Source organism: Phoca vitulina, unplaced genomic scaffold, assembly GCF_004348235.1.
Source record: "Phoca vitulina isolate PV1807 unplaced genomic scaffold, GSC_HSeal_1.0 scaffold111, whole genome shotgun sequence".
In the NCBI taxonomy this organism is placed as follows: Eukaryota; Metazoa; Chordata; class Mammalia; order Carnivora; family Phocidae; genus Phoca; species Phoca vitulina.
In genome coordinates this window covers 1,066,895-1,087,614 of record NW_022589814.1, presented here as the reverse complement: position 1 = coordinate 1,087,614, position 20,720 = coordinate 1,066,895, and the positions used below count along the sequence as shown (strand labels likewise).

General features: G+C 39.6%; 1 protein-coding gene across 9 annotated transcripts in view; it reads right to left on the bottom strand.

Moving 5' to 3' along the window:
* The window catches only part of HUWE1 (HECT, UBA and WWE domain containing E3 ubiquitin protein ligase 1), a 162,845-nt gene extending 147,839 nt beyond the window's left edge, over positions 1–15,006 (bottom strand). For 4 of the 9 annotated variants that reach the window (XM_032398204.1, XM_032398211.1, XM_032398209.1 and 1 more), the window contains exons 1-3: positions 14,785–15,005; positions 14,481–14,585; positions 8,657–8,793 (exon numbers count right to left, since the gene is read on the bottom strand). The gene's annotated coding sequence lies outside the window, so the exon portion shown is untranslated. The other 5 variants (XM_032398210.1, XM_032398208.1, XM_032398207.1 and 2 more) reach the window with 5 other exon arrangements.
* Between the last annotated feature and the right edge of the window lie 5,714 nt (positions 15,007–20,720).

Below are 20,720 nucleotides of genomic sequence, written 5' to 3'. Positions count from 1 at the left end.
TTATCTGAATGGCAGGAGATTTCTGTGCTTAATTGTGTATTTTTTCAACAATAAGCTATGTATATCGCTATAATCATGAGAAACGTTACTTAAAAATAAAGTCAGGAAAGCATTTTCAAACAAGAACTACAATAAAATGAACAAATGACTAATGTCCCACTCCCAAAGCATTCTTATTAAATGATTTTACAAACTTTAAAGAAGTATGCAAATAATATTACACAAGTAATAAACTGCTGTGTGAACATCACAGTTTTTCAATTTCTACTTAGATGAGTCATTTATACCATTCTCACAGTATAAAAATTCAAGCAATTAATGGTAAAGATCATAGTGGGGAGGGGAATACTGAGTTAAAGTACTTAAGTATATCCCCTCATATCACACCTCCCCACTAAAAGATTTGAGGCAAAAATAAATGTTAAAGATGATCAGTTCAGGGGTGCCTGGGTGGCTCAGTCAGTTAAACGGCTGCCTTTGGCTCAGGTCATGATCCCAGGGTCCTGGGATGGAGCCCCGCATCGGGCTCCGTGCTCAGTGGGAAGTCTGCTTCTCCCTCTCCCTCTGCTGCCCGCCCCCGCTTGTACTCTCTCTCAAATAAATAAATAAAATCTTAAAAAAAAAAAAGATGATCAGTTCGGGGGGGGGGGGTAGGGAAAGGGTTTTTGTCATATTATTCTCTGTATTCTTCAGTGTATTTTAAGTTTCTCAGAAAAAGAAATGCAATTACAGAAAAAGCTAAAGTTCCCCTTGACCACTCCTTCCAAATAATCAGTTTACCCTAGTTTTTAAAAAATATATAAATAGCACCATATAGTACATACTATCTTGCAGCTTGCCAAGTATCTCCACATAAATAGCTGTATTAACTTATACCACTTGTGGGCAGTATTCTAAGACCATATTTATCCCTGTATTTTTGCCATGACTTGGTATTACCTAATTATTTTTTTGCCAATCTAATGGTTAAAAAATATCTCATTTTAATTTGCATTTCTGGTATTTAGTTTGAGTATCTTTTCTTGTTACCAGACAGTTTTAGTTCCTATTCTGGGAAAGCCTGTCCCTAATTTTCTACTGCTTTTATTTTTAAAATGTTACTCTTATCATTAAGATGGGAACACACCAACCAAAATGTTAATGATGACTGAATATTTTTGTGGGAGTAGGAATCTTTTCCCAAAATAAGAACACATTTTCTAGTTTTTCCTAAATTAATTCAGTAACAGAAACTAGAAAATGATAAAAGTGGGTGAAAAAATCCTTTTAGATGCAAGTAGTACTTTCAGGATACCCTATTATAGGAGCACATAACACCCTAGAGGAGCTCATAAAATCCAGCTTAAAGAAATAAACACATCTAAAGCACACGTCTTATTAAGAAATGAAATACTGGTTGAGGCTATTGATTCATTTGGGATACATTTAACTAATTTCATTTTTATAAAGCATTTTTTGAGTTCATGATGTACTTTTTTTCATGTATCTTGTTTAACCCCAACAAAATTCTGGGTTACATCCTTGACGACCTCCTATAAATGGCTATAGCACATTCTGTTCACCCCTCCTCATTGTACCGATCTCTCTTTTTTTTAGAGATCTTATTTATTTGACAGAGAGAGACACAGCGAGAGAGGGAACACAAGCAAGGGGAGTGGGAGAGCGAGAAGCAGGCTTCCCGCTGAGCAGGGAGCCCAATGTGGGGCTAGATCCCAGGATCCCAGGATCATGACCTGAGCTGAAGGCAGACGCTTAACGACTGAGCCACCCAACGATTGAGCCACCCAGGTGCCCCGTACCAATCCCTTTGACTGTGATTTACAAGTCTCCTTCCCCTAGTAGACCATGCTACCCTCCCTCTCTCTAGTTGCTTATCTTTGAATTTCCAGTATCTGGCATTATTGAGTATGTCCTCAAATATTTGTTGAGAGAATGAGATATCATCACCCTCATTTAAAGGATGAGGAAACTAGCTCAGTGATGAAGTAATTTGCCCAAAGTAACATAGCTATTAAGTATTTATTTTACATAAATTACAATCGCCTTATCTTTGTAGTATACTATATAAACATTTTAAGTAATACATCATCTCACTTTAATGCTCACAGCAACTTATGAAGTAGGCTTTTTGATTACCATTTCCTAGGTGAGAATGAAACCTGAGGCACATACAAATCCTAGTTTATATGAAGTACAGCTGTCTCTTTACATACTTTATAAATCACTAATTGGGTATAGAAGCCTCTATCTTTATGTAGTAAACATCTTGGGGAATGATGGGGGGGGAGGGAGAGGACGGAAGGAAGATAGGTAAAGCAATAGGATAGAGACTGAAAAATCAGTTATAGGGACATCTTAAGACCATAAACTGATACTGTAGTGTCAACCACGTGCCACTTTTGAAATCCAATCTTGGCCCAAAGGTTTTTCTTGATATTACCCTCCATTCATAGAAGACAACTGCAGGCTTTCTCACAGATCAGCAATCTCAAAGGCTGGGGATATAGAGCTAAGGAGAGCTTTGAAAAACAATAGACAGGTTATATCACACATGGACAAAGCAGGGGGAAAATGACAACCTAAAGGAAAAGGCTAAGGAACTTTAAACATTATCTCAGTCCTTAAATGGACTGTGAGTTTCTCAAGTGAAGAAACCAACTCTCATTCATTTTATGTCCCTAGCTCCTTGTACTTAAAAACTCAGTAAATGGTTACTGGACTAAAAAGAGGTTAAGATGTGAGGAAAAAAAGATAATATTATTAATTTAAAAAACAATGGCTTTGCATTTATTGAGCACTTACTATGTGCCATGTGCTATACTTCAGATAACATACAAAATGTTAAAAGGGATAATATTTACCTCTTTTCTAATCTGCTATATACGGTGCTACTCAAGTATGTTAAGAGTGGTGATACTGATGACCATTAGGAAGACTCATTATGGGTTAAGGTTACTAAGGTTACAGCAGAACCTTGAACAGAACAAAGTTGAACAGCAGGGAGCTATGTAGAGGTAAGGAGATCAAGGCAACCAATGTATTACACGTCACCACAGAAGTGGATAAGACCATTTAGAGGGTATGAATGTGACTCCTAATGCTTGGCAAAGTGAAAAACTACTCTGGTGGAACACCCACTTATCTAGGGCCAGACAGAGTCAGCCCCAAAATGACCAAAGTACAAACCCCTTTCCTCCCCACCACTGATGATCCCAACACAGACCTGAAGGGTCCAGACAGGCTTTGCTAACTGGCCATCACTTCACCACCGTGACTGCCCATCTCTGAGCTGTTGGAGGGGTTAAGTGAAATAGTATGTTAAAGAAATGACCATCGGCTGACCACACAGAGTGTACTAACAACCTACATTTCCCCATATAACCCCAATAACCCCACAAATAAAGTATTTTCCCCAGATGAGGCAACGGATAGGTTAACTTGCCCAATGTGACAGAACTATTAAGTGGACAGAAAAAAAATTAAAAATTCAGCACTTGTCCTACCCTTCTCATACAAACTGTATCACTGAGTAACCTTATAAAATTCCACCTAATATACAAAAACAAAATGACAGAGTTAGAACATCACCATTTTGACATTCCCAATAAACTAATCAATCTAAGCTTAGGCAGAAATGGCTGTTAATATTAAAAAAAATACAAGACATCATTACAACTTAACGAATGTTGTGAATAAACACACCACCGCCAATTCTTGCCAAAGGACATGAACCTGAATTTATAAAAGCCTCTGGATCCACTGTGAATTTGCAGGAAATATAAAGGACAGAGGAACTTGTAGTAACTGTACCGAGTATGCAATAAGCCAATTCAGTCTGTGGGAAACTCCACAGGTCAAACGGCCTGAGTTATTCAACAAATACAGTGTAAGGAAAAGCAAGAAAGGGAAGTTACAGGTATTTAAAATACGCCAAGTTTTAAAAAGTAGATAAAGCAAATTATACTGTCCAGGGATGCACACTTGGATGATAAAACCAGAACAATACAAGTGATTACTATAAAGTCAGAAGAGCAGATACTTTCTGGAGAGGGAAGATGCTGTGATTGGGATGCGCACATGGAAGGACTTATGGTGTAACAGGCAAAGTTCTATTTCTTGAGTTGGGTTATGGTCACAAAAGTTACCTTAAAATACCTTAAAAGTTGCCTTAAAATAATTTATTAAACTGTAAATTTGTTTTGGGGTGGTTTCCCCTATCTGTATTCTATCTGTACAAAAGGAAAACACTTTAATCACATTAAAGCTGCTTACGTATGATAGGATTCTATTTGTATGAAATGCCCAGACTAAGCAAATCATGGAAATATCAAGTAATTAATGGTTGCCAAAGGCTGGGGTGGTTGGGAGAGAGAAGGGGAGTCACTACTAATGGGTACTGGGTTTCCTTTAGGGGTGATGAAAATGTTTTAAAATTGATGTGGTAATGGTTGTACAACTGTGAACACACTAAAAACCACTGTATGCTTTAAATGGGTGAATTGTATGGTATGGGAATTACATCTCAATAAAACTGTTTTAAAAAGTCTAAGACACCCCAGTTAAGCCAAGACACACTTTTAAAATAAAGCCTGGGGTGGAGCCCAAGATTTTGCATTTCTGACAAGTTCCCAGATGCTGCTGCTGTTGATCTGGGGACCACATTTTGAGAACCACTGCAACAAAAGATTTCAAAACTGCTTCTAGCTCAAAGCAGTACTAAACAGCACTGGAAAGTGTTTTACTCAGGGACTGAGAAAACAGTCCAGAAAAAAAAAAAAAAGAACAGTTAACACTCTGCCAAGCATTGTTCTATTCTAACTGATTCCCTGACCATCAACATCAGCATCTCCTGGGAACTTGCTGGAAATGCAAATTCTCAGGCCCCTCCCAGACCTATAGGATAGGAAGCTCTGGGGCTGGAGCCCAGGATTGTTTTAGCAAGCCCTCTAGGTGATTCTGACGTTCCCTGAAGTTTCAGAGCTACTGTTCTAAGCACTTTATATGCATTAACTCAGCTAAACGTCTCTAAAACCCTATGACGTAGGTAACACTATTAGCATTTTACAGATTAAGAACTGTGGCACAGAGGTTAAATAATTTGCACAAGATGACAAATGGTAAAAAAAAAAAAAAAAAGAAAAAAGTGGGGGGGGGGGGAGTCAGAACTTGAACCTAGGGAGTCTGGCTCCAGAATCCATGTTCTTAATCACTATGCTGAAAAGATCGTTCCACCTATAAGAACTCAATTGGCAGAATGCAATAATGAAGAATTAGTGGAAGAAAAAAATGCAAGACCAGGAGAAATACGTCTCACTATAAACACAGGCAAATAATAAAATAATTACAGCAAATAATGTTATCATTAAAAAAGCAATCTTCCAAAAGCATTCCAAAACATAAGCAAATACAATATATTCCAGTATTTCCAGAGCAATTATCTCAGGTATCTAATTATAAGGACTTAAAATCTGGGTTATGCTAAAGATGGTACATAAATTCATGGCAGTTATGTTCACATTTACCAATCTTTAAAATCTAAATGATTATACTAAAAGGTCATTCCAGAATAATTTGAATCTCCCTACTCCTAGTCCCTTTTAGTCACTATACTATCAGAATCTAGGGGTTGAAAAAGAACTTTCACATTCCTCTAGTCCAATCAGCAATCCAGACTGAATCATCTACAATACTGATCTCCATTTAATATTCATTAAGCTAAAACAAATTCCAACTTTTTATAAAATCACATTCTGGGATCAATCCATGTCACCACTGTAATTTTTAAAGCCAAATGATTAAAAACTTTTTAAGGGCACTAAAATGTGAAAACACTCAGTATTAACAGCCCAAACAAAACCTACAGTTGTTTTACTCATAGAGAGCCACTCTTTCACACTATCTGAAAGCATTTCTATAACCAGAAGACCAAGCTGGTTAACAAGTACATCAAGTTTTAGCAACTCAACCCCTATGACACATCAAATGAGAGGGCTTCCAAAGAATCTTCTGAGCTGAATTATCCCTGCCATTAACATATAAACATCTGGTAACCAGTCATTGAGGAAACAAGTCAGAGAACAATACAGCAAAACACCCCGAGCCCAAGTACTTGGGACTATCAACCTTATAGATAGTGAGATCATTGCAAAGCAGCCTAATATGGTTACAGCTACACATCAGATTTTAACAACTTAATGTAACAGCAGGAAATGTAACCTGGAATGTGAAGGGCACACATTTTCAAAGCAACCAAGTTTGGCATTTCAATAATACTTTGAACCCATGGTTGAAAACACAACAAAAGAGAAAAAAACCAACAGCATTTCCATTATAAATTTGTAGCTGTTAAGAACTCTGGAAACAATTCAAATATTGAAATGCCTACTGCATAAAGCTCTGTTCCAAAAATCTAGTTACCCCAGATTCAAAACTCTGGATTAGAAGGTGTAAGTGACCTTATTCAAACTTCCTAATAACTACAGAAAACCGAAGACAGGAGTAAATATCTAACGATGATATCCAATGCTCAAAAATTTTTTGTTGAATGAAGGGACTTCACTGGAATTCCCAAGAAATCACTTCTTTTAAATAGTCACTTTTCAACTAGCAATCTGATTTCTCCATTAATGAATAAAGAACTGAAAAGCCTGAATTCATGATCCACAGCACTGGTGATTCAAAATCATGTTTCATCTGAATACCTCAAAAACTTTCATTCATGACCTCTACCCTCTCTCAATTTGGAATCGCTCTCATTTTAAAGGTAGGCACAAGTGGCCTTGCTCTGCCCACATTTGTGCTTAAGTCAAAGGCTGGCTGGAGCCTGTATGTCCAACTTCCATTCCCAGGTTTTGACTATGGAAGGGACATACAGTAGATCCCAAGATAAACAATTCTGCACAAGGAAAGAAATGAACAGTTTAAAGGACTTTATGCCGTGGATCACCATTTCCAAAAGAAATAAAATGAGGGGCGCCTGGGTGGCTCAGTCGTTAAGTGCCTGCCTTTGGCTCAGGTCATGATTTCAGGACCCTGGGATCGAGCCCCGCATTGGGCTCCCTGCTCAGTGGGAAGCCTGCTTCTCCCTCTCCCACTCCCCCTGCTTGTGTTCCCTCTCTCGCTGTGTCTGTCTCTATCAAATAAATAAAAAAATCTTAAAAAAAAAAGAAAGAAAATGAAAAATAACAACAGAAAAACTATGGCTGCATATTAATAGCTGAAAATCAGGATGTAAGTGGAAGCTCTCAAAAATTGTTTAGTACTGCCATTTCAAAAATTGTATTATAGCCAAAGAACTCATCACTAAGTCTTAATAGCTTAGAAGTTATGGGTCAGAGCAGCTGAGATACCAACATCAAAAGAATAAAAAGCAACATTGTAAGATAGTATAAAAATAACTAAACCACCTAAGGAAATTGAAACCATGAAAAATCCCAAAGGCATACTTAGGTCATTATCTAGGAAACATTAGCTTCTTCCATAAGGAGGCCTACTTTTCATGTGGAGCAGTAAGCAAGGCCAAGACATGGAACCGAGGTCAGGTATCAATTAAATCAGACTCTGCCACAGAAAAGGGAATCCATGACTAGTTATTTTGGGATAGTGCCTAGGCCAGCAGTATCAACTCCCAACTGGGATACAGGAGATTATTGCCTTTGTTCTATTATAATGGGGGTCCTCCAGGGTCTTTAACATAACTAAGAATGGGTTAGATACCACTTCTGGGATACCATCACCAAATGTGATGGAAGTTGCAGAACAATTTCTTCAACAAATAAATCAGAAGAATAAAAAAGGGAGGGAGCCTGCAGATTAAAATAGACTTAAGAAATACACATCAATCCACCTTTGTGATAAATGGATTTTCTTTGGACCCTAATTCAAACTAAAATATGAACATGAGCTTCATATTTGCTATCTTCAAAAATCATTGTGAATTTTTTGAGTTGTGATAATGGTTTTAAGGTTATGTTTAAAGAGCCCTTCTCTTTCAGACATATAAATATTTTGCAAGTAAAATATGACAGCAGGGGTTTATTTGGCGCCCCAGCAGGGGTTTATTTCAAAATAATGGGTGGGGGCAGTTGGTAGAAGTACAGATGAAGCAGAATGGCTACAAGCTGGTAACTGTTAAAACTGGTGATGGAGGGGCGCCTGGGTGGCTCAGTTGGTTAAGCGGCTGCCTTCGGCTCAGGTCATGATCCTGGGGTCCCGGGATCGAGCCCCACGTCTGGCTCCCTGCTCAGCAGAGAGCCTGCCTCTCCCTCTCCCTCTGCCTGCCACTCTGCCTACTTGTGCTCTTTCTCTGTCAAATAAATAAATAAAATCTTTAAAAAAAAAAAAAACTGGTGATGGATACACAGGGGGATCATTATACTATCTGATTTGTGTATGTTTGATATTTTTCATAACTCTGAAAAAGAATTGATTAGACATAATATCTTGCAATTTTATTTTTTGAATGGTGCTTTAGGGTGATTTAAAAATCATGTACAGATGGAATTTATTTGAACAATAACACGAGAAGCAGCCAATGCCACATCAGATCCAAACAATGAAAGAAACCAAAGTAGCTCAATTACAGAATGGAAATACATACCCCCCCCATTCCAGGAAGTAAAATACAAATACTACCCAAAGATCTACAAAAACTAACCTAAAATCACAGCCAATCATACTCATCCTGGTGGGAAATCCCAACACTTCTCCAACAGCTTCCTGAACCTTCCTGACCAAGTTGGTCTGCTAGTTCCTCTGGAGTACTAACCCACTCAGGTCAGACTATTGGAGGACCTACAAAAAAAAGTGGGGAGAAAACATTTATTAGGGTGTGGGGGAGTTTACCATTATATCAATGTTCAAACATGATCACAGTTGTTATTTCTTAAGCAATAGCCCTCACATATCAATTTGCATTTTTAAGGACCTGCTTTAAGCAGTAACAAGAATTCAGAACCAACAGCCAAACCAATTATTCTATTCTGACATTTAGACAACACCCCTGAAAACTCAACTCAGTCCTCAACCCAAATGAAATGATAGAGGAAAGTAGTTACAATTTTATATCCTCACTATAAATTGATACTAAGGCAATGTTAAATTTATTATTTTTTTGTGAAAAAAAAAAAACATTAAAAACTACTTTTCACCTTCACACATGCTTTTTGGCCATAGTGGGAGACAACTGATAAACACCTGGGAAACTCAGGTTGAACTCTGTCACTGAACCCTAGACAACACTTTTGACTGCTATTGCCACTCCTTCCTCTCTTCTTAGAGATCTACTAGAATAAATTAAACCTTTTAGGTCACACCTAAATTATCATTCCCAGGTTTATTCTAGTTCTGAATGACAAGAATCAAATTAAGGTTTAATTTCTGATTCACTGCTTGACCCACCGTAAAGAACTCCAAGGCAGTATCTCAAAACAGTGATCTCCTGTCCTCCAATGAAAAAGGGAGTATTCTATTACCTCCAAAGCACTTTAAGTTGAACAAAGCAAACCCTAAAGCTCAAAACTGGTGTCCACATGGTTAATTACCAAATGGTTACCCATGGCAAATCTTTAATCCTAGGTAAACTTTTCACCATCATATTCCTATTTCAAGCCCCATCACCTGGCCAAGGTAATAGTAATAGATGAAAGTGTTCAGTTTAATATTGGTCTAATCAAAATATTAACAGTAAGAAAAACTACCTCCAAACTGAATACACTCACTTCTATTTAAAAAGAATGCTGAAAAATATAAAATGGCAAAACACAACAGGAGATGGTGTATTAAAGAACTGGCAGTAATTCGTTATGGGAAAGAAGCTTGGTATTCCAAACAACTTCCTAAATTCTCTCAGATAGGAATTACCCTATGTAGGTATAGCCAAATAGCAGATCCCCACACTGATCTGAGGAACCAAAGAAAGGAGGTAGGGGTAAAGCAGTATGAACACCTGAGAACTAGCTGGCAGAAGTTCCCTTGATTACTGTGGAAAGCATGGCAACGAATTTCATCTTTGAGTGAATAATAGGACAAACTCTTTTTGAAGCATTGGAAAGAGGGAATAGGCAAGGGATGAGGCATCCCTTCTAAAAGGCACCTGGGTGTGGTTCTTGACAGGAACCTTAGGGCCAGTGGTCATTTCAAGATAGTGACTTTGCACTAAAATTCCTAGACTAGTTGATTAAGACAGGTGGGAATCACAATCAAACATCATGAACCACTGGAGATAAAGAATTTGGCCCATGAGGAGGAAAAAACTACAAAAATGACAGGGCTGGCCTAGAAATATACACTAAAAACTTACAATTAGAAGAATAAAAATCTCTTATTCTTTCCCAGATCATAAAACTACCATATGACACAGATCCATCTTCCAACCTATTCTTATACCTAGAAAAAGTAACAATTTATTGTGTGCCTACCATAAGCTGGGCACTTTACAAATTGTCTAATTCTAGCAACTATAAGCGCTACTATCCCTATTATACAGATGAAAAAACTGAGAATCTGAAAATTTGCCCAAGGTCACAAAGTTTGATGTGAACCCAAAGCACACAGTTATTTCCACCATACCAGGGTGCCTCCCTTGACTGGAGAAATGTTGAGGTCTCCTCAATCTACGCAACATTGGGTTTAACGGAAAATGCCGAACATGTAATCTACAAAGAAAACATGATAGGGAATCATCTATAGTAATGGTGGAATGGGGGAAGGGAAGAGAAAAAAGTAGAACAGGGCAATGACTGAGAGTCAGAAGATAATCAAAACTATTTTATTTTCTAGCACATGGAGGACGGGAAATGTAGTGGAGCCTGACAGGAGGGTATCTCCTCTCTAGGGGATTCAGCTCTTGAAAAAAGAACACGGTGTGGGGGGGATAAAAGAATTAAGTGAGAAACATGTTAAGAGGTGGTTAGCAGCGAAGACAGAGGTCCACCGACCAAGAGGACTCAGGAACTCAGAGCAAGGCAGGGAAAAGGGGCGGTTCCCAAGCCTGCAAAGAGGGATGGCAGGGCACAGAGAAGGACAAAAAGTTGGTTTACTGGAGGATTATCCTCTACAGCCTTTTCTTTAGTGTTTTTTTTTGGGGGGGGAAGGGGCGTTATGAGGAAGGGAAGGCTAAGAGCCCCAAGAACAAGAGGTCTGCAATCATCCAACCACCAACCCATTCACTGTTCCATCTAAGAGTGGTGGAGCAGTCTGCAAAGTTGCAGAAATCTGTCCTGTACTCGAATCAGGGTCATACAAACGTGAAGACCTGAGGAAACGGAAGGCTACTGTATAGTTCCGTCCACAAAGATGGAGTAAATGCACGAAACGGGAAAGGCTCTACTCAAGCCTTGCGTCAAGGGGACCAATAGAAGAGGGAGACAGGACTGGCTAAGGGGCTTGGGCCAAGCTCATCCTTAGTAGGGCTGGGGAGGGGGTGACAGGGAAAGCTTTGCCTCCCCCTCTTAAATACGAGCCTCAAATATCCATGTGGATGAGGACAGAATTAGGGAAAAAGGGGGAGGAGCACGTCAGAGACACCAAAGCTTGACCCCTAAATCTTAGTTCAAAGACCAAGGCAGCTGGGAAAGTGGAGCCCACCTCAAGAAAAACTAGATTCATTTGGGCCGCTGAAGGGGCGGAGAACAGAGGCAGGCCTGAAAAAAGGTATTGGGGAGGGAACCAGTCGTCATAGGTTGGTCCCCTTTCCCCCACCGCCCAATCTAACCCCCAGCCCCACTCCCTAACTAACTCCAGGACTCCCTTCCCCCCTTCCCAACCCGCCCACTGCGGTGGCAACAACGGAGGCGTTGACCGATTGGTGGGGCAAAGGCGGGCCCACACGCGACCGAGGCCCGGGAAATGGTGTCGCCTCAAACAGAGACGGCGTGGTCTTTGCCTCAGGTTCGGCTTACCAGCACCTCGGTGTTTCGCCAACAGTCACCTCCTTAACGTCGGGTGCCTGGGAAGCGTCACAAACGCGGACAGCCAACACCTCAGTCTCGGGTCCTGGCCGGACAGACATCAGCTTCCGCCGCCATCTTAACAGCAGGCGGACCGACCCTAGTCACTGCCCCCCCTACCCCAAGCTACCTCCGCCACCGCCAACGGATCCCACGAGGACGTAACCCCGCTCGCGCGAGAACTCACCGGCTAAGAACAGCACGAGCCGAAGACGCTGCTGCCGCCTCCGCGGCTGCTGCAGTCCGTAGCCGAACCGCAGCTGCCTCCGCGCGATCCCGCGAGAACCTCTTACCGGACGGGAAAAGCCTGAGCCCAGCCCTTCCCAGACCCCTCCTCCCACCAAAGCCGAAGTCGCTACGGCTCCGCTCTCACCCTACGCGAAGCGAAAAGCAAATGACGCACAACCTCACGAAGCACCGAGGGGCGGAGCCAACCTGCCGCCACCGGCTCCCGCATGCGCCGAGAGAACTATCGCGATATTACGTTTTAGTCTCTGCGAGACCTTCGAATTCACCGCAGGATGCCGCCCGCGCCTCGCCTTTAGGAAACACTAGATCTCGCGAGACCTAGTGCACGCTCCTAAAAAGGAGAGAGGCGGGGTTTCATGAAAATGACTGGGAGTTTTTCGGGGGAAGGGAGGAACCTCCCGTCCTGCAGGGATCTCGGCTACCACGAGGTTTCCGACCCACTGCGGAGCTTGCTGCCAAACCTCGCGATGACACAGCTCAGCGCCAAATCTCGGCCATGTCCTGAAAACTGCCTCCGCCCCCGATCTAAGGTGTCTAGAGCCTAGTGCTTGAGGAAAATTTAAAAAGTCAACCTGTTTATTCTCACGCTTCCGGGCAGAGCTGTACCAATTAGCCAAACTCCGTTCTGGAAGAGGAGCAATGGGTCTCCCATTGTTACCTGCCTCCAGTAATCACATATTATCCTGGACTAACACATAAAAGACGTTCAGTCTCACAATAAGCTCGCAAATGCAAATGAAAACAATGACATAACAATTTTTGCCCATTAGATCGGGGAAAAAAATCTTTAAGACATAGTATCCTGACTCCTTCCCTCGCCGCACTGCAGGCTAACCTGAATCCATCTTAATGTAACGAAGGGCTCACTCATATCGTTAGTTCTAGCTCTAAAGCCACTAATTTTTAACTCCTGACGCTTTACCTTGGCATAACCAAAAGATCCAATAAAGTGGTTTTCGCCAAACAAAGGAGTCTGCCCTCAAAGGAAAATTCAAGCTGGGGGGGGGGGGGTTGCGTGCTTGCAGTTTTTAATATGGCAGTTTTTCCACGTCTAGCCAACAATGTTTCTCCAATAAATCTTGGATCCAATCTGGCTCGATTTGTGGGCTTTTCTATTCTAATGCATTGTTCTGTCTATTCTAATTTAAATATTTTTCCTTTAGAGTACATTTTAATAGCTGGTAGTACAAATACCCCCATCTTTACTTATCTTTTAAAATATTTTCTCGGTTATTCTTAGCCATCTTTTTTCTGGATGAACTTTAGAATCATATTAAGTTCCAAAAACTTGGCATATTTATTGAAATTTCATCAACTGTATAAATCAACATAAGAAAAATGGGGATCACTACAAAATTGAGCCTTCTTATCAAGAAGCATGGTATCCCTTCTCCATGTATGCGAACATTCTTCTATTATATACCTCAATAAAGTTTTGTAGTTTACTTCTAGGGTTTTTTTTCATTTTTCTGCTACTGCGAATGGGGTTATTAATATTAAATTTTTGAAATGCTTATTGCTTATAGATATTTCATATTTGCCTATTTACTTTTGTAATCGGACAAATAAAAAATATGTTCAATTTCACTGGTAATCAGAGAAATGCAAATGAAAACAATGACATACCATTTTTTGCGCTTCAAATTGGCCCAAATTATCAAAGATTGATAATAATTCATGTTGGCACAACTGTGAAAAAATGGGCAATATTGCACAACATTGGAGAGTGTAAATCAGTATAGCCTTTTGGGAAGGCAATTTGGACAAATCTATCAAAATTCAAAATGCATATACACTTTGAGGAGCGATTACTCTTCTAAGAATTTCTCCTACGGAAATACTCATACATGTGCATGAAACGTATATATACAAACCCATTCATTATAGCATTGCTTGTAATAGCCCCCTTCCCCCCCTTCAAAGGGAAACAAGCTAATGTACATCAATCGGGAAATGGTTAAATAAACTGTAGTACAATCGTACAATGCAGCTGTTTATAAATGAGATAAATTTAGATTCCCTGATATATGAAGATCTACAAGACATATTAAGTTTTTAAAAAGCAATTAGTCGAAATGAATGTTTGTGCGTGTGTGTGTGTAGTACCATTTAGATACCAAAACATACATATACAACACCTAGTAGTTACCCGCGAAACCTGCCTGCCGGCCCCTCACCTTCCCCCTCCTCTGAGGCCGCCTTCCGAGAACCTGTGAGAGAAACGCCGAAGGCCCGGCCTCTACTCCCTCGCTAGGGCCACTTGGCCACGACTAATGCCGGTACCTCGCATCCCCACTGTCAGCACTGTCAGCCGCTCTCCCGCCGCGCTGCCTGCCGCCCCGCTGCCCCTGAAGATGCGGCTAGCTTTCTGCTGGCGCCGGCCGAGGCCTGGGGGAGGGGAGAGAAGGCGGGGTTGAGGGAGGGCTGGGGCAGGCCTCCGGGCCCCTACACCAGCCTCTCCGGCTGGCTCCCCAAGGCCGCCACCTCCACGACTCCGCGCAGAGTCCCGTGGGATCAACCCTCCGCGAGGAGCCGAGGACGGCCTCGCGAGCAGAGCCCGCCCCCTAACCCGGGGGAAGACGCTCACCTCGGTGGCAGTAGCTCTGCGGGGCCCGCAGGAGCGCGCCGGGTCCGCGGCCCTGCTTCAGCCTTGCTCCCCTCGCTCGCCCTCCGCGGAAAACCTACCCCTCAGGCTCTCCTCACACCCGATCTGAGGCTCCACCCCCGCCGCTTGAGAAGCCCCGCCCCTGCCCCTCGGGAGGGCACTCCCTCCGTGGTGGAGCAGAGTCCCCTTTAGGGGACTGCGCCTGAGCTATTCCGGGTCCGACATACTCAACGGTAGAAGATAGTAGGGTCGCTAAGGAATTGGATTTGATTCGAGGCACGATGGGAGCCACTGAAGGGTGACGTGATTTGATTTGATTTACGTTTAAAAATTATTCTCTCCCGCAGCCTTGTGAAGAATGGGGGGCAAGAGGGCAAGCAGGGACACGGTGTGGAGGGCTGGAGACGACGGGGACGCCAACTACAGTGAATCCCCCGGCAAACCCTTAGAACACTTACTCCAGGCACATAGTAAGCTCTCAACAAACATTCTCTTTATTGTTCTCCTTGGTATTATTTGGGGTGGTAGTGCAACTGGCAAAGAGTTTATAGAGGATTTGCACCTGTATTTACTTAGGAATAAAAAGAATTACATAGGAATAAAAAGAATTTTGTAGGAGATACCCCTAACTATTAACTGTGCTTCATCTGGGTTGCAGAATGAGATTAGAGGTGCAGAGGAGAGGGGAGCTTTGAATTGCAACTTTAGATACTTCGGTAAGGTTTGAATTTTTTTTAAAAAATCATGTATTAACTCAGTATTTTAAAGTATAAAGACAAAAGCACTATCCAAAGTACTCTTGAAACATAGAGGAAATAAAAACTGTAATTACACCTTCCAGTTTTAATTCTAACCCTACAGAACAGTGGTTCATGCCCCGAATTGCGAATCTGATGAATGGATCCACTGCCCGCCAAATACATATTTACACAAAAATGTTGTGTATGATCTCGGCTTTATGGAGGCCCCTTTTGAGAGAGATTGATCCATATTTTTACAGTGTTATTTTTAATGGGTGAGTGTTACTCCATTAATGTTAATTATTTAACCAAGACTCCATGTTTAGGTCTTTTTTTTATTAAAAGAAATACGGACATGAACTTTGATGTAACTAAATATGTACATATTTCTAAGATTTCTCTCAAGAAGAAATTTGTAGAAATGGAGTAGATAGGGTCAAAAGGTCACTCCTCCCAAAAAACACATGACAGGCTTTCCAGAACAGTTGTAACAATATAAAGTCCCACCGGAAATATGTAAGAATTCCAGTTTATTTGGATATTCCCATATCCTCACCAACACTGCTATTATAGTCGTCAAAAAATTTTTTAATTTAGTAAGGCCTTTGACTCCAATTCCAATGTCTCACAGCATCTGCATTAATTCTAATAATCCATGGGCTCTACACCTAATTCTAACCCCTACATTTCTACTGTTAATTCCTAGGCCCCATAAAGTCTAGTTTTCCAGCTCCTAATTCTAAAATCCCACATACCCCACGATCTTCATTATAATTTCAATCTGTAGCAGTCTTCAGTTTTCTTGCCAATTGCACTCCTTTTATAGTCTTAATTCCAACCAACATCCCCCTACACACACACACACACACACACACACACACACTTCTATTTCTTATTGTAGAATATTCAGAAAATATATGAAAGTATAAAGAAAATACCAAAAGATAAAAAACTTGTAATGCCACCACCTAGAGAGAACCACTATTAATGCTTTAGTTTTGTCCTCTCAGCCTTTTACTATGCATTATATATGTATTTATAGTTTTAAACAAAAATATTATCATAGCATGTGATTATTTAATAACCTAGTAAATATTTGCCATGTGATTAAGTATTTGTCTATAACATTTTATTTTATAACATCATTTTAATGACAACATGAAACATTCCTTTCTTTAACATGTAATTAGTTTTGTTTTTGTTCTTTTTTTCATTTTAAAAAGGTTTTCCTAATTACACATGAATGAGGACATTATTGCGAAACACTTAAACAGATGAATTTAAAGTTCCTCTTACATTCATGTACACATATAGAAATACATAGCTTTGTTTTGTATTTTTTACTTTTTAAAGATATAAATGGCACCTTATTTTGTGTATTGTTCTGTTAATTGCTTTATTCACGTTCCATGCTTGAAGATCTTTCCGTGTCAGTATATGTAAATCTATGTCATTTATTTTATGTACTGTATAGTATTCCATTGACTGAGTGTACTATAGTTAACTATTGATACAGTCACCTATTGATAAATATATATTGTTTTCAATCTTTAACTATTAGAGTGTTATTTTTTCTTACTATTAACAGTGCTGCAGTGAAAATCCTTGTACATTTTTTGTGCATATGCTAAAATATTTCTGTAAGACAAATATGGAAAAGTGAAATAGGTAGCTCAAAGAAAGCACATTTTGAAATTTTAATATTTAATGCCAAATTGCCTTGTAGAATGATTCAGTTTACACCTTCACCAGCAGTGAATAAGAATAACCATTTCCCTAAATTTTATCCAATTGTTTTTTTAAAATTTTTTACTTAAATTCAATTTAGTTAACATATAGTGTATTATTAGTTTCAGGGGTAGAATTTAGTGATTTATCAGTTGCATATAACACCCAGTGCTCATTACATCAAGTGCCCTACTTAATGCCCATCACCCAATTACCCCAGTCCCCCACCTACCTCCCCTCCATCAACACTCAGTTTGTTTCCTTTTTTTTTTTTAAGAATTTATTTATTTGACAGAGAGAGAGAGAGAGAGCACAAGCAGGGGGGAGCAGCAGAGGGAGAGGGAGAAGCAGGCCCCCACTGAACAAAGAGCCAGATGCAGGACTCAATCCCAGGAACCCAGGATCATGACCTGAGCCAAAGGCAGACCCTTAACTGACTGAACCACCCAGGCACCCCTCAGTTTGTTTCCTATAGTTAAGAGTCTCTTCTGGTTTGCCTCCTTTCTGTTTTTATCTTATTTTATTTTTCCTTCCCTTCCCCTCTGTTCATAGTACACACACACACACACACACACACACACACACACACACACACAGGACTATTACTCAGCCATCAAAAAGAATGAAATCTTGCCATTTGCAATAACATGGATGGGACTAGAGGGTATTATGCTGAGTGAAATAAGTCAGTTAGAGAAAGACAAATACCATATGATTTCACTCACATGTGGAATTTAAGAAACAAAACAGATTAACCAATTGTTTGAATATTTTGCCAATGTGATGGGTGAAAAATGTCTCATTATTTGCATTGATTGTTAGTGAGGTTAAGGGACAGTTTCATACGTTTGTTGGCTACTTGCTTGTGGTTTTTTGTGACTTGCCTGTTCATATCTTTTATCTGTTTTCCAGTTGGATTGTTTGGCTTCTTGTTATTGAATTATGTAGTCTGGATGTAAGTTTTTGTTACATGTGTGGGAGATGTTTTGCAGACTTCTGCTTATTTTTAAACTTTGCTCATGGGGTCTTTCTGGTATAGATGTTTTAAATGTTGATGTATTCAGATTTACCAATAATTTCTTTTATGGCTTTTGCATTTTGAATCTTGCATAAGAAGACCTTTCTACTCCAAGATTAGGAACATTGTTCTGTATTTCCTTGTAATATTTTAGAATTTTTTATGTTTGGCTCTTTAATTATCTGGAATTTTTTGGTAAATATTTTTCTAAGTCATTAAATATTCTTACAATATTATGCTTAATAGATGACTATTATTCCCTTGTAATGCCAATTACTTATTAGTATTTTTCATTAGGACTTAAACATTTATTCAACAGATCATTATTTCCCTTTATCAAAAATCAAATGCCTAAGTATATATATGGGTTTAGACATAAATCATCAGTTCAATAGTCCTAAAATCCATACCAGCATCAATACCACATATTTTTAAGCACTTGAGCTTTAAATTATTATTTCATATCTGCTAGGGTAAGCCCCTCTGTCTTTTTCCCCCCCAAATTTCTTGACTATTCTTGTGCATTTTCTTTCCCAGATGAATTTGAAAATTAGCTTGTAAAGTTCTATAAGAATTTCTATTGGGCTTTTGCTTGAAAAAGTTTATTTCTTCAAATGGGTGTAGGATATTATATTTGACAAACCAGTCTTCTATTGCTATACAATCATGTTGTTTCTTTCTTTCTTTTTTTATTATGTTCAGTTAGCCACCATATAGTACATTGATCACCAAGACAGCATGGTATTGGCACAAAAACAGATACATAGATCAGTGGAACAGAATAGAAACTCCGGAAATGGACCCTCAACTCTATGGTCAACTAATCTTTGGCAAATCAGGAAAAAATCATATTGTTTCTAATTGTCCACCGTTATAAGCAGTTCTGTAAAGGATATTCAGAAAAATCTTTGCTCACCACTATGATTATTCGACTGCAATAAATTTCCACAAGGCAAAATCACATCCACATTTTAGGGGCCCAGTGTACTTTAGGAAAGATTTTACCAATTTACATTCCCCTGGGGAGTATGGGTGAGCCATTTCTCTATCTCACTTGCATGACCGGGTCATTAAAGGGTTTTGAACCTTTGAAAATTTGATAGGCTATATATCTCATTGTTTTATGGATATAAAGTATTTTGTATTTTCTATTTTTGCATAACAAATCACAGATTTAGCAGTTTAAAACAATACCTTATTGTCTCACAGTTCTGTATGTCAGAAGTCTTGTGGGCTTGACTGAATTCTTGCTTAGGATCGTACAATGCCAAAATCAAGGTGTCCCCAGACTTGGCTTTTATCTGGAGGCTCTGGGGAAGAATCCATTTCCATATTCATTTAAACTGTTGTCAGGATTCAGTTCCTTGCTATTTGGTAGGACTGAGATCCCCATGCTCCCAGCTTCTAGAGGTCACCCACACTTTCTTCTTACTTATCCGTTTCCATCTTCAAGCCAGCAGTGGCACGCGGAATCCTTCTTTTGCTTAGAATCTCTCTGCCTTTCTCTTCTGCCACTAACCTGAGAAAACTCTCTGCTTTTAAAAGGTTTATGTGATTAGATTAAAGCCATTGGGATAATCCAGAATCATCTCCCTATTTTAAGGGGGACTTTAATCTGCAAAATCCCTTTGCCAGGTAATGTAACATAATCACAGGTATGATCACATTCACAGTCTGGAAATTAAGGTGGGAAATCTGGGGAAGGGGACATTTTAGGATTTGGCCTACCGTAGATTTACTTTCCTTTTTTCAAACAACTACATGAATCATTCTGGTTGTAAAAGATTCAAATATCCCAGAAGTGTTGAACATGGAGCAAAACACGAAAGACACCTTTCTTCTCACTACCACCTCTATTTGGAAGTAGCCCTTTATATTTTTGGGGCATAACAGGATATCTTTTTTAACTGGTCACCCTACTTACCTTCCTTATCAGTTCTAATGGTTTTTACATTCACTCTGGTTTTCCAGGTAGATCATGACATCATCTGCAAATAATGATTTCCCCTCTGTATAATATTCATAATTCCTGTATGCATTTACTTGACATATTACGTTTTATTAAATTTCTAGAAAAATGTTAAGTATAGAGGTAACAGTGGGCATCTCTGTTATTTTCCTGGTTTTAATGAAACTTCTAATGGAATGTTTCTCAAACTGATGTTCTGGATGGTAATAGATTTTTATCTATTTTATTATGAACATTTTCAAACATACAGAAAAGTTGAAAGAATTTTACAGTAAATATCTGCATACCCACAACATAGATTTTACCATTAATGTTTCAATATACTTGCTTTATCATCTATCTATCCATCAATCAGTCTTATTTTTTGATGCATTTCTTTCTTTCTCTTTTAACTAGACTATAGAGGTTTCTCTGTTTTGTTGATATTTTCAAAGAACCATCTCTTGGATTTATTTTCCTATTC